Genomic DNA, 15589 nt, shown 5'->3' with positions numbered 1-15589 from the left:
CTACAAAATGTTAGGAAGACCCGAAGAATTCTTACATTAGTACTATGTAAAAAGTTAATCTTAAAAAGATGTTCCAGTAAAATCATAGAAATTCTGCACTGGGCCTCAAAGTTTCTGTTTTTGCATCGTATCAATTCTACTCATCATGCAAATCATCCCAAAGGATCTACTTGGCACAAACAATAAATAAAACCAAAAAACAAAATTATTACAGATGAAATATCAAGTTATCACACACTAACAGGAAGTAAATGAAAAAAAGTTCAAGACAACTATTTGGTTGCCTCTCAACAAGCGCAATTGTTTTATGTCCCTAGCGAGGCATATTGCATAGGTTCAAGTGTTGTCATCCTTGATCTCAAGTTCCTTAATAGTACAACTAGGGATTAGAGGAACAATAGGAGACTTGAAAATAGTTTCTTTTAGCAGGTTTATAAAGTTGGGGTGAACACTAATCATTCTAAGATATTTGTTTCTTTTGGTAGGAGGTGTACTAATGCTCTTAGGAAATATTTAGGACTCTTGCTTCGAGAAGTACTAGCATTAGTTTTGGATGGTGTAAAAGCGGAACCTACTTTGTCAATCACCTGCTCTATTTTATAAATTATACATGAACCTTGTTCCAGTCTTTCATCTATAATAATGTCCTTCTCCTTAAGGATTTCAAAGTCATACCTACACGTGACCCCAGTTGAGTAATATGATTATGCAATTTTTATCTAATTATTCAATTGGTTTGTGAGTAACCATTTTCCTTTAAATAGCATAAGGTCTTTGCATAACAAGTTCCAGGGTTAAATTGGTTTCATTAATTATAATGGGTGGTATTCCAACAAAATTTTCAATGGCATTACAGGCATCCAAAATGTGACAGATCAAAAAGTTCCCACCCGTGATAGTATCAGGGACAAACTTATACCAAGTGGTTAAACCAACATAAAAACTGTGAAGCAAGGTAGTGGTGGATAGCTTATTAGTTGCTTTATTTTGGGCATATAAAATCCGATACCATGCACCTTTGAAACTTTCTCCTCCCCTTTGTTTAAAATTGACAATATCATTATTGAGAGTAATGCAAACAAAGGAAGAACTAGTCATGACTTCAAACCAGAAAACTAGTAACAAGCAAAGTTAAATATTCTTATATTTTTATTATTTATAGGAGACAAACTTAATGTAACATAAAATAAAAAGAGAACAAGTGAATGAAATTTTGTGTGGAGTTCTTGATATATGGTGCTGATATTCCCCAGCAACGGTGCAAGAAATCCTTCCTGATACTCGTGCTTTGCGTTTGGTTTTCTCTGAAGAGGAACGGGTTATCGCAGCACAAAGTGGGTAAGTATTTCCCTAAGTTATGAAACCAAGGTTTACCGAACAAATAGGAATATCAACCACAACCGTCTTTAGTGGCTGCACACAAAAGAACAAATAGCTTGCACACAACACGGGCAAGAGAGTTGTAAATCCCCTTGGTCTCATTATTTGCAAGTGAATGAGGCGTATAGATAATTGTAAAATGCAAAATAAAAGAAAATAAAATAAATGGCAGAAATGTATTGGAGGCTTTAGCAATATGTTTTGAATAGACCAGGGGCCCATAGCTTTCCCTAATGGAATCTCTCGTTAAAATAGCACACGATGGGTAAACAAATAACTATTGGGCAATTGACAGAAGAGCGGATAGTTATGCGATTTTCACAACAATGATCATGTAAATATAGGCATCACATCCATAAAAAATGGGCCCACTCCTGCCTGCAACTATTAATATTACTTCACGTCCAAAGCGCTTCTATGCTTACCTCTCAACGTATTAAGTCCATGATGAACGAAGTAATGATTGGAGTGAGATGACATGATGTAGACAAAGTAAACTCAACCAATATGAATAAACCCCATCATTTACCCTTAGTAGCAGAAACACAAGGACACAACTTGTCCCCTTCTGTCACTGGGATATAGAAACTCACCAAGTTGAACCTACTACAACGCACCTCTCGCCAGGTTGATAAAGAAGTCCTCCGTGATTGGTCCCACCTTCGACAGAGTGCCAAAACGGAGCTCTAGATGGCCTACCATTGGAATAGAGACTTGAAGTGGCGTACAAAGTGTTTAGGGTCCTCCATCAAAGGTTTTAGGGTAAATAAGAATTTATAGGCCAGAGAACGGAGTCGGGAGAGCCATGACGCAGCCACAAGCCATTAGTGTGGTTCCTCCCCAGGTGGTTCCCTGTTGGCTTGTGGGTGCCTCGTGCATCGTCTGACCTTTTTCTGATGCTCCACATTCTTGTTTTAGTCCACAAAAATTCACAAAATGTTTCAGGTCAATTGGGCTTCACTTGGTACTGGAACCTGAAAAGTGCAAAAACATGCGGAAAATAGCAACTCGCACTACGCACTGGGTCAATAGGTTAGTGCTAAAAAACAATGTAAATTGGTAGATAAGTGCTTAGAAGTATTCTAAAATGATAACATAATAGCATGGAACAATAAAAAGTTATAGATACGTTGGAGACGTATCAAGCGACCCCTCCCACACGAAGAGAAGGGCGACGTCTGAAGACATTGAGGGAGATCCAGCTCCCTCTGCCCCAAAGAAGCAATGCAGGGCCAAGATGGACCTAATCAAAGATGTCCTGGTCTCCGACAAGGAATCCAAGGACTTTGAAAGGGTTGCTCGAAGGACCCTTAGGGTGAAACCTCGAGCGCAAAGGTATGGATCTGAAAACCCGAACATTTTTCTGCATTGAGATTGTCTTACCGATGATAGGCTTTGTTTCCGTATTGTAGCCCGTCGCACGATTTCCCCACCGATCAAATTTTAGAGGGGGATTCCTCACCAGCCAATCTGGCAGAGGGTGGGACCGCTTAACACAACATTCCTTCGCCAATCATCAAGGAGATCGGGAGGTAGTGTCTTAAGATAAACCGCTGGAACCGGAAACTAGGGTCGGGAGTGATGACATCATCGCCAAGGCTAACACCTTGGCCGCCGAAGACCAGGAGGATGAATCCTTCTTGGCAAGAAAAGTGGGAGAGCTTGGACAACCGGGATCTTTTCCCAAGACAATTCGGGAGACCTATCCTCCGGAACCATCCGTAGCAGCTTCTCCAAGAGGGGAAACTGCAACACGGCACCCGGATCCATTCACAATAGAGCGGCACCAAACCAGGTGGTCGACCATGATGGAAGAGGGTCTTAATTAATCTTCCATACCTGAGGAACACCACATATACTTACTTCGATTATACAAAGTATTCAGTCTGTTGATAACGGATTGAAAGAGGCCTTCGACGTCTGTTGACGGGCTTCTAGGTAATTCTATACTGTATATTTTACAAAGTAGTTTTAATTTTATGGGTTTATACGGAATCCTCATATCAAGTAGCCCTCGAGCCATGTGTGAGTTTGAAAACTCACGCCGGGGTCGAAGTAGCGCGTAAAACACACCCATATAATTTCAAAAGTGAGTCATAGCCCCCAAGACTCTAGTAGGATGATAAAAAGAACCTAGGAGAGGATTCAAAATATCTGATACCTTAGGAGTCTGACGCGCATTTATGCAGGCCTCGTCTTCGAAGGAGCACACAAGTTCGTGGAGTTGGCGGAAGTGAATCAGAATGTTCAGAGCTCCAAGGAATAACTTGACGTTCTTAACAAGCGGTTTGATGATGCACATGGTAAGTATGAACTAGACTACTAGCACTAATTTTATCATTAAAGTGAGGTATTTTATTTGTTTCCTTAAGTGTGAATTGTTGGGGAGGTCGAGGAGCTCAAGATCGAGTTGAAAAAAGCAAGGCGAGTGGCTACCGAACATAAGGTTGCAGCCGATCAGGCGGGTACCAAACTATTGTCGGCGAGGTCTGCCAGTGACAAGCACGAGCCCAAGGTCACTGAAATGCAGCAAGAGCTTAGCATTTTTAGTGCAAAACTGTGCCTTTGGGGTACGTATTTTACTGCTTGCAAGGTCCTGCCGTGGGGAGCGTATCCCTAGTTATTTTCAGTGTGAGAAGGATCCGAGAACTGTGGCAGGACTCGGTCTCATTTGTTTTCCACTTGTCCTTAAGAGTGAGCTCGGACTTTGGAGTTGTATTGTTTTCCACTCGGCTGCCAAATATGCAGTATGTTGCTCGGTTCAAAGGGATCGCTCAGTGTTACAATTGACAATAATAACACCCCTGGATCCCGGCATGTTCAGCTTTAGGTATGCATTACGAGTAACAACATTAAAGCAAGCGAACGTAGTACGTCCTTGGAGTGCATGATAGCCACTGCAAAAAGGCACAATGTCGAAAATCAAGTCTTTGTTGCGGAAGTTGACGGGCAAACCGAACACTACTTCCAAAGTTATGGTCCCAAGGAGCGTGCCTTGATGCCAGGAATAATTCCCTTGAAGGTGGTGTTACTCGTTTTGATCCCTGATGGATCAGTACCTGATACGTCTCCAACGTATCTATAATTTTTGATGGTTTCATGCTATTATCTTGTTAAACTTTGGATGTTTTGTATGCCTTTTATATATTTTTTGAGACTAACTTATTAACTCAGTGCCAAGTGCCAGTTCCTGTTTTTTCCATGTTTTTGACCCCTTTCAAAGGAGGATTTTAAACGGAGTCCAAACGGAACGAAACTACCAAAAAGATTTTTTCCGAAACAGAAGAAGATCGGGAAGCCTGAGAATCAGGGCAGGGGGCCAGCAGGGACCCCACAAGCCCCCTAGGCGTGGCCAGGGGGCCCCGCGCCTCCCAGGCTTGTGGGCTCCCTGGGCCACCTCTGCCCTAGGTCTTTCGCCTACAAATTCCATAAAATCCCAGAAAAAATCAGGAGATCATCGAAAGTACTTTTCCGTCGTCGCAAGCTTCTGTCTCTGCAAGATCCCATCTGGGGCATGTTCCGATGCCCTGCCGGAGGGGGGATTCGGATACGGAGGGCTTCTTCATCAACTCCATGACCTCTCCGATGATGCGTGAGTAGTTCACCATAGACCTACGGGTCCATAGCTAGTAGCTAGATGGCTTCTTCTCTCTGTTGGATCTTCAATACGAAGTTCTCCATGATGTTCATGGAGATCTATCCGATGTAATCTTCTTTTGCGGTGTGTTTGTTGAGATCCGGTGAATTGTGGATTTATGATCAGATTATCTATGAATCTTATTTGAGTTTCTTCAGATCTCTCTTATGCATGATTTCATATCCTTGTAATTCTCTTCGAATTGTGGGTTTTGTTTGGCCAACTAGATCTATGATTCTTGCAATGGGAGAAGTGCTTGGTTTTGGGTTCATACCGTGCGGTGACCTCACCCAGTGATAGAAGGGGTAGCGAGGCACGCATCGTGTTGTTGCCATCAAGGGTAAAAAGGTGGGGTTTTCATCATTGGTTTGAGTTTATCCCTCTACATCATGTCATCTTGCTTAAGGCGTTACTTTGTTCATCATGCACTCAATACACTAGATGCATGGTGGATAGCAGTTGATGTGTGGAGTAATAGTAGTAGATGCAGAAAGTATCGGTCTACTTGTCTCGGACGTGATGCCTATATGTATGATCATTGCCTTAGATATCGTCATGACTTTGCACGGTTCTATCATTTGCTCGATAGTAATTTGTTCACCCACCATGATATTTTCTATTTTGAGAGAAGCCTCTAGTGAACACTATGGCCCCCGGGTCCACTCCACACCATAATTTCATCCTTACTCTTTTTCTTCATTGCAGTTTCCACCTTCAGATCTCAAATTGCAATCAATCTTGAAGGGATTGACAACCCATTTTAGCGTTGGGTGCAAGCTCTTTTGTGTTTGTGCAGGTACTCTGGACTTGACGAGATTATCCTACTGGATTGATACCTTGGTTCTCAACCCGAGGCAAATACTTATTGCTCCTGTGCTGCATCGCCCTTTCTTCTTGAAGGGAAAAACCAACGCAAGCTCAAGAGACGACAGAAGATTTCTGTCGCCGTAGCAAAAGGATTTCTGGCGCCGTTGCCGGGGAGGATCAAGTCAAGAACTCATCCAAGTAAGTGTTGCAAACTCATCTCTTGCATTTACTTTGTTTGCGAGTTGCCACTCGTTTTCCTCTCCCCCACTTCACCAATTTGCCTTTTTCGTTTGCCTTTTTGTTTGCCCTTTTCTCTCGCTTGCTTTCTGTTCGTCTGTGTGGGATAGTCTATATGTCCTCATGGCTAGATCCACCACATCGAACGATACTCCCGAGAGCGAACTTCTCAGTTTCAAACAAATTGAGGAAGAAAACTTAAAGGACGCTTGGTATAGGATTTCCACTACCGTCCCGCTTCATAGTTTTTATGTGGGTGTTTCTCCTTGGAATAGGTATATTCTTGACACCATTGTAGGTGGAAATTTCTTGGGTAGCCATACTGTTGATTCTTACGGAGCTATAATAAATTTGGTAGGATCACCTTCGCTCATGCTTAATGGAACTACCTTAACTCTGGAACATGTGATGCGTAGGCTGGACGTCATTGAAAATAAAGTTGCTACGAACGAACTCACTGAGAATTTGGATAAAAAGATCCACAATCAAATCACTCAGTACGGGTCCAAGGTGGGAATGGTTTTGAAAAATTTAAAGGAGAATGAACCCACAGTTAACGAAAAACTAGGTCATGATTCCGCTAGGAATGGCAAACTAGAGGATGTTATAACCAACTTGGGTTCCGCTTTTGTTGCTGTGTAGAATACTCCAATTTTTGCCCACAATAAGGTCACCAAATCTGTTTTTGTTCCCAAAAAAAGTGGTGAATCATCTAGTAAGGAAGACGAAAACCTTAAGATGATAACTGATCACGCTACTTATGGTTTGAGCACGAAAGACGACGATACGTGATTCTATCGCCTTATGCCTAGCTAAGGGCGTAAAACAATAGAGCTTGTTGGGAGGCAACCCAATGAATTTATTTCTTTTTCTTTCTGTTTTGTTGCGTACACACCATCACAATTCTGTTATGATTGTGTTTTTTGTGTTTCTTTTTGTGTTTGAGGCAAGAAAAACCTTGATGACTAGTCTTGGTGATGGTTGTTTGATCCTGCTGGAAAAAGACAGAAACGTTTCTCTCACTAGATGATTTTTCATTTTTATTCATAAAGAGCTTTTGAGTTGATTATTTTTGCTGCTGGTTGATATGCTGTTTGCCCAGGCATTCGTAATTTTTCAGAATTCTTGAGGTACCATAAGTATACGAAGTATACAGATTGCTACACGCTGGTCTGTTTTTGACAGTTTCTGTTTTTGTTGAGTTGGTTGCTTGTTTTGATGAAACTATGGATAGTATCGGGGGGTACTAGCCATGTAAGAGTGAGAATACAGTAGCCCAATACCAATATAAATAGAAATCAAGATTGCTACAGTACCTAAAGTGGTGGTAGTTTGTTTTCTTGTGCTAATGTTATCACGAGTTTCTGTTTAAGTTTTGTGTTTTAAAGTTTTCAAGTTTTGGGTGATGTTCTCATGGAAAAAGAGATAAGGAGTGGAAAGAGCTCAAGCTTGGGGATGCCCAAGGCATCCCAAGCCAAATTCAAGGACACCAAAAAGCTTAAGCTTGGGGATGCCCCGGGAAGGCATCCCCTCTTTCGTCTTCAATCCATCGGTAACATTACTTGGAGCTATATTTTTATTCACCACATGATATATGTTTTGCTTGGAGCGTGTTGTATCTTAGGAGTCCTTTTTTGTTGTTGTGTCACAATCATCCTTGCTGCACCCCTTTAGAGAGATACATGCACTCATTGTGATTTTGCTAGAATGCTCATAGTGCTTCACTTATATCTTTTGAGCTAGATAATTTTGCTCTTAGTGCTTCACTTATATAGTTTAGAGCACGGCAGTGCGTGACTTGGTAGTTGGCTTATGCTATGAAAGTAGTCCCAAAGGTGATAGGTACCCAAAGAGGATACAAAACCTCCATCTTCATGTGCATTGAGTAGAAAGAGAAGTCTTGATTCCTCTCAATTAGTTTTGAGACGTGGATTTGGTAATATTAAGAGCTATGTTAGTAGGGTGTTGTGAATTAGAAATACTTGTATTGAAGTTAGTGATTCCCGTAGCATGCACGTATGGTGAACCGCTATGTTAGGAAGTCGGAGCATAATTGATCAATTGATTGTCATCCTTTGTGTTGAGGTCGGGATCTTGCGATAGTTAACACCTACCAACCCTTCCCCTAGGAGTATGCATTTAGCACTTTGTTTTGATTACTAATAAAAACTTTCGCAACAAGTATGTGAGTTCTTCATGACTAATGTGAGTCCATGGTATAGATGCACTTTCACCTTCCACCATTCCTAGCCTCTCTAATACCGCACAATTTTTGCCGATGCACAAACCCACCATATGCCTTCCTCAAAACAGCCACCATACCTACCTACTATGGCATTTTCATAGCCATTCCGAGATATATTGCCATGTAACTCCCACCGTTCTATCTCATGACTTGTGCCGTCACTCTCATATTGCCATTGCATGATCGTAAGATAGCTAGCGAGATGTTTCAACGTCATACGCCAAGCTAGATCGTTGCACATCCCGGTACACTTCCGGAGGCATTTCCTATAGAGTCATTTCTAAGCTTTGAGCTGTGAGTAAATAAAAGTGTGATGATCGTCATTATTAGAGCATTGTCCCATGTGAGGAAATAAAAAAAAGAGGCCAAAGAGCCCAAATAAAAAAAGAAAAAAACAGGTCCAAGAGCCCAAATGAAAAAGAATAGAAAAACAGAGAAGGGACAATGCTACTAGCTTCGTAATAGCACCATGTTATTCATATTTGAGAGCTCTCGTTTCGTCACTACCATATGCCAGTGGGAATCTTCATTATATAACTTGGCTTGCATATTCCAATGATGGGCTTCCTCAAATTTCCCTAGGTCTTCGTGAGCAAGCAAGTTGGATGCACACCCACTAGTTATCCTTTTGAGCTTTCACATACATATAGCTCTAGTGCATCCTTTATATGGCAATCCCTACTCATTCACATTGATATCTATTAATGGGCATCTCCATAGCCCTTTGATACGCCGAGTCAATGTGACCATCTCCTCCTTTTTTGTCTCACAACCACCACCACACTTTATTCCACCTACAGTGCTATATACATGGCTCACGCTCATTTATTGCGTGATAGTTATAAAAAGTTTGAGATAGTAAGGGGGCGAAAACAATTACTTGGCCAATACCGGGGTTGCACATGATTTACATTAGTTGTGTGAGGATGATGGAGCATAGCCAGACTATATGATTTTGTAGGGATAAATTTCCTTGGCCTTCTTATTTTGAAAGTTCATGATTACCTTGCTAGTTTGCTTGAAGTATTATTGTTTTCATGTTAATAGTAAACTATTGTTTTGTATCTTACGGATCTGAACAGTCATGTCACACGAAATAAGTTGCAAAGGACAACTATGCTAGGTAGCATTCCACATCAAAAACTCATTCTTTATCACTTCCCTACTCGAGGACGAGCAGGAGTTAAGCTTGGTGATGCTTGATACATCTCCAACGTATCTATAATTTTTGATGGTTTCATGCTATTATCTTGTTAAACTTTGGATGTTCTGTATGCCTTTTATATCTTTTTTGAGAATAACTTATTAACTCAGTGCCAAGTGCATGTTCCTATTTTTTCCATGTTTTTGACCCCTTTCAGAGGAGGATTTTAAACGGAGTCCAAACGGAACAAAACTGCGAAAAAGATTTTTTCCGAAAGAGCAGAAGATTGGGAAGCCTGAGAATCAGGGCAGGGGGCCAGCAGGGACGCCACAGGACCCCTAGCCGCAGCCACGGGGGGGCCCGCACCTCCCAGGATTGTGGGCTCCCTGGGCCACCTCTACACTAGGTCTTTCGCCTATAAATTCCCTAAAATCCCAGAAAAAATCAGGAGATCATCGAAAGTACTTTTCCGCCACCGCAAGCTTCTCTCTCCGCAAGATCCCATCTGGGGCACGTTCTGGTGCCCTGCCGGAGGGGGATTCGGATACGGAGGGCTTCTTCATCAACACCATGACCTCTGCGATGATGCGTGAGTAGTTCACCATAGACTTACGGGTCCATAGCTAGTAGCTAGATGGCTTCTTCTCTCTGTTGGATCTTCAATACAAAGTTCTCCATGATCTTCATGGAGATCTATCCGATGTAATCTTCTTTTGCGGTGTGTTTGTCAAGATCCGATGAATTGTGGATTTATCATTAGATTATCTATGAATCTTATATGAGTTTCTTCTGATCTCTCTTATGCTTGATTTCATATCCTTGTAATTCTCTTCAAGTTGTGGGTTTTGTATGGCCAACTAGATCTATGATTCTTGCAATGGGAGAAGTGCTTGGTTTTGGGTTCATACCGTGCAGTGACCTCACCAGTGACATAAGGGGTAGCGAGGCACGCATCATGTTGTTTCCATCAATGGTAAAAAGATGGGTTTTTCATCCTTGGTTTGAGTTTATCCCTCTACATCATATCATCTTGCTTAAGGCGTTACTTTGTTCGTCATGAACTCCATACACTAGATGCATGCTGGATAGCGGTCGATGTGTGGAGTAATAGTAGTAGATGCAGAAAGTATCGGCCTACTTGTCTCGGACGTGATGCCTATATGTATGATCATTGCCTTAGATATCGTCTTGACTTTGTGCGGTTCTATCAATTTCTCGACAGTAATTTGTTCGCCCACCGTGATATTTGCTATTTTGAGAGAAGCTTCTAGTGAACACTATGGCCCCCGTGTCTACTCCACACCATATTTTCAGCCTTACACTTTGTCTACGTTGCACTTTCCACCTTCAGATCTCACTTTGCAATCAATGTTGAAGGGATTGACAACCCCTTTTAGCGTTGGGTGCAAGCTCCTTTGTGTTTCTGCAGGTACTCTGGACTTGACGAGTTTCTCCTACTGGATTGATACCTTGGTTCTCAAACTAAGGGAAATACTTACTGCTCCTGTGCTGCATCGCCCTTTCCTCTTCAAGGGAAAAACCAACGCAAGCTGAAGAGACGACAAAAGTTTTCTGTCGCCATAGCAGTACCTATTTTTTCACTGTATGTGCGTGAATCGGATTGAGGCTATTGCCTCCGTCCATAAGGACACTAGTGAAATGTTACCCATCGATAATGGGGTCAAGTACCACGACCGCCGAACCCCTGTGCCGAATACTGGTCGGGTGATCCATGCGGTCAAAAGTGGCCAGACATGTCGACCATGGGTTATACTTCGGAGCTACTAGATCTATGGGGTATACGTTCCGAAGTGCTCGTTTCCTATCCTTTTGTGGTATATGTTTAACATAGATCATGGTCACGATTTTCATCTTTGGAGGAAATTGCTTTCGACCTCCATTGTCCGGCCTACGAGATTCTTCGTTGTCCTTCCTACAAGGACTCTTGCCCAGGTCCTTGGCTATATTTTTGCTCGCTTGTTTGATTACCCAATAGTTACGGTTGGTATGAGTGGCGGGCTTATTTTGAGTCCCGTGGATCTGGCACGGCCTGTCTAGTATTTTATCTAGTGCAGTCGGTCCATCCCGATTCCCTTGAGAGGGTCTCTTCACTGTCTGACCTGGAGTTGCTGAATGTAGCATTGACTGTCATGTCTTCTGTTTCACTGGCGTTGTGCCTATGCTTGTTCTTTTTGCGTCGTGGCTTCCCGTTTCCTTCTCGAACTTTGGACATGCCATGGTTTGTAGGAGGATTGTTCCGATAGGCTAGCCAGCTATCCTCGCCCGCACAAAAGCTAGTCATAAGGTACGTAAGGGCTACCATTGTTCTTGGCCTATCTTGCCCGAACGTCCGGCTGAGCCATTCATCCCAGATGTTACGTCTAAAGGCGACGAATGCCTCGGCGTCCGAACAACCAATGATTTGTTTTTTCTTTGTGAGGAATTGATTCCAAAACTACCAAGATTACTCACTGGCTTGTTGGACAATGTGGCTCGGGTCATCGAAGCCCGGCGGGCGGACATAGGTGCCTTGAAAGTTAGCTCGGAAAGCGTCTTCGAGCTCTTACCAACTCCTAATGGAGTTTCTGGGGAGGCTGTTCCACCCATGCATCACTGGTCCCTTTAGCTTTATGGTAAATATTTATGGAATGGAGGTCATAACCTCAGGCCATATGAATGTGGAGAAGAAAATCCTTGATTAACATGGTTGGGTCCGTTGTCCCATCATATTGCTCCATATTGACGGGTTTGAATCCTTCAAGGAATTGGTGTTGCATCAAGTCATCCGTAAAACACATAGGGTGAGTGGCGCCTCTGACCCGAGCCACATCATGGCAGAGATTGGATGAATCCCTGTTTTGGGGTGGTTCCTGAATTATGTCATTATGATCGAATCTAGCTTGGTACCTGCCTTGTCTAGCGAGATTGCGTCATGTGGACCCATAGATGGATCTTGTCCGTCATGCTTTACCGTTCAAATTGTGTCGCATGTAAGATGGGTCTCTAGGCTACGCCGACTCCTTCCCTCTCCTACATGGGTGTTCGGCTTGCTACCTTGTATCTCCAGTCGTCCTGTCATAGCCTCAACGGGGCGGTCTGGCTAGTAGCCGTGAGTGCATCTCGGGGGTGTGGTCTCAAAGGCCTCGTCCTTGAAATCTAGCAATAACCAGTTGCGTGGGTAACTTTTTTTTTATCCATGCCATTCCTTGCCAGAGCCTTCTTCTGCATCTAGGATTTGGGTCCATCTGTCATTGATGGTCTCTTGTTCGCCTTTGAATTGTTGGTGTCTTATCTTGAGGCTTCGAGCGGTGGCTATGTGTTGCCGCTTGAATCATTCCTGATCCAGCATTTCTTCGGAGACAATGCAATCCTCGTCTCCAAGACTAGACTCCTCTTCGGAAGGAGGGAGGTATTTTCTATCCTCGGAAACATTGAGGTCTTTGAACTTATACAGATCCGTGTGTCCTTCCGAATCGGAAGCCTGTGTTCGGGAGCAATGGGATCAACGGGGTTCTCTAACTCATTCGGGGTAACATTTTTGTCGGTTCCCGTATTGTTGTCCTTGCCCTTACATGCCTTAGGCTTTTTCGACGCTGGCGCTTTTGAGGTTCACCACCATCGTTTTTAATTGGGGTGTCATCATTTCTTTTCCCTGTGGTGCCATCAGCCATTGGGGTGTCCACCATGTGCACATCATTGATGGAAGTGGCCGTCCGTTGTCCGGTCGTGGGAGGAGCAGATATGTTGACATACGTAAATGTATCTTCGGCCTCATCCAAAAAGAAGTCTAGCATATCAGTTAAGCCATCAATAGTGGCTACTAAGTGGGTGTTGTCTAGGAAATAAACTTCCCTGTGACTAGGGTCGAACCCGAACTGACCATAGGTTGGGCCGGGGAAGTCCGAAACTCCCATAATTCGGATCCAGGCCAGCGTCTTCTTTGACAGCGAGGGATTGGCTGGACTAGTCCTCGGAGCTTTGGTACAGTTTATCTCTGGTGTCTTGGTACAAGGAGTGTGCTTAGAGAAGGTAAGCCCCTGATTCCCGACCGCAATGGTCAGATCCGTACTTAAGGACAGATCGAAGTAGGCACAGTCCTAGATGCGAGGTCGGGGAGGCGACCTAAAGTCAAGGCTTCGGGCCTCTTCAGCGGAAGCCAAGAACCCAACAAGGAACAGATCATGTTGGCCATGAATGACATAATCTAGGTCGCCAAACATGATTCCCTAGCCCAGGGCTAACCCGTCGGTCTGGCCGTGGTGAAGAGTTTCTTCGGTACACGGGACAATACTACTGAACGGGGAGAGTTGGCCGGGGACGAAGATATCCCCGATGCCAATTGTAAGACCCTAATTTCTCCTTCGTAATTTTCGTTGTCGATAACGATACCCTTTGTGGACTAATCGTGTGGGATATGCTTTTAGAGAATTATCAGGTGGCACGAGATGGTTATATTCCCCTCAGCAAGTGAAAGTGAAGGCGATGCTATTGATTTAGGGTTAGTGGACCCGAGTCATAGATAATCCGGTACTGTCAAGAGGGGATCCGCGTTTGGAAAAGTTGGGTGGAACACTATCTGCCGGATTTCGGGCTCCACAAAATCCTAAACATTCGAACTCAGGGGCGTGTATGAAGGTCTCTCGCGGTCTCGCTTCACATTATTCGCTACTTGCTGGGGATGGAAGAGAACTCACTCGATGGTGAGGAATACACAGAACACGGCGGTTTACCGAGGTTCGGGCCGCTGAGAAGCATAATCCCCTACCCCTGCTTTCGTGGATTGCCTCTCGTGGAGGTTGGTGGATGAACTAGTACAGTGTTCTTGGGCCTCCAGAGGCTGGGTGGCCTTTGTGTGGTGCCAGTGGGCGAGTGAATGAATCAGACCCCCCCTCTATCAAGTAATCTACCCTCTATATATAATGGTGACCCCGGTCTTCTTCCCTTATCGTTTCGGCGGGATGGGATCCCACAACGGACAATTTTCAAGGGGGGATAGGGGAACATGCTTCCCCTGCCCAAAAGTAGTCTTCGCCTGCAAAGTGGTTGTCAATGCAGCAGGGACGGGTCCAGGAATGACGTCCGTCCTGTTGGCGGGCGGTGGTGGCCTTGTTGCACAAGAATGGAAACCTTTGGGAGATACCTTGGAGGCATGCGTGAGTCCTCGCCCCCTTTGGACTAAAAGGGGAACTGCACCATCCTCCTGTCTAATGCTCGCCTGTCCTTCCCCTGCGTCATCCTAGACTCCTGGGGCCAAGTATCGCCTCAGAATATCCTCCACTTCGGAGGGGTCCTGAGCAGGCCCCTGGCGGGTCTCGATGCTGTTCCTCCTCGCGAGGCTTGGCCCCTCGCCAGGGCCTTGCTTTGAGTGATGCCGGGCCTATTGGTTTTTGGTCAATGAAGTGGACCAACCCTGGGCCGCAGGCAGGCAGGTCTTGGTATCCCCATTCCCAGAAAGTAGCCCTCGGGCCAAAGGCGCGCCTGGGCAGGCTTCTCGGTGAAGCGTTGAGGGTGGCATGAAGCGTCGCGGGCCCTAATTGTCTGCGGTCCAGGCATCACACGTGTCCGGCCACCATGTGGCAATGCTCTCGCTCCTCGAGGCATTTGGGGAGCACCAGTCCACGATGGCACGATCTCCAAGAACCGCGCCTGCCATCATTGTTACTCATTGAATGGCACCGGCACGGCCTGCCCACACCCAACGGCCCTCACGGACGTGACCGCTCGGTTGTCAGGTGCGGCGACGTGGTCGGCAATGCCCCCGCCGGCCCACCTCGCGGCCCCCAAGGGGCGCACGACGCTCGCACTCCCACGATGGTTGGTGGCCGCGGTTCGCCTATCAATTTACCCCGCCCCTCGCAAGGGGGAGGCACTGCGATCTTGAGCTTCCTCTTTGCCTCCTTTTCTCCACCGAGAAAAACCTCTTCTCCCCTTTGCTTCTTCGTCTTCCATGACGTCTCCAGGAGGCGACGCTGGCAGGGGGAAATGCGCGGCTTTGTCCCCGGCTTCGTCTGCCCCCAAGAGTAGTGACAGAGGGTCCTCAGGGTCGCCGCGCGTCCGCCGTCGCTGGGCTCTGGGTGATGAGTAAGTTCCTCGTCCGCACCTCCTTCCCTTGTTGTCCCGTTCGCTGCTTGGTGGCTGA

Source organism: Hordeum vulgare, chromosome 4H (genome assembly GCF_904849725.1).
Source record: "Hordeum vulgare subsp. vulgare chromosome 4H, MorexV3_pseudomolecules_assembly, whole genome shotgun sequence".
NCBI lineage: Eukaryota > Viridiplantae > Streptophyta > Magnoliopsida > Poales > Poaceae > Hordeum > Hordeum vulgare.
This window is presented reverse-complemented; position numbering follows the sequence as displayed.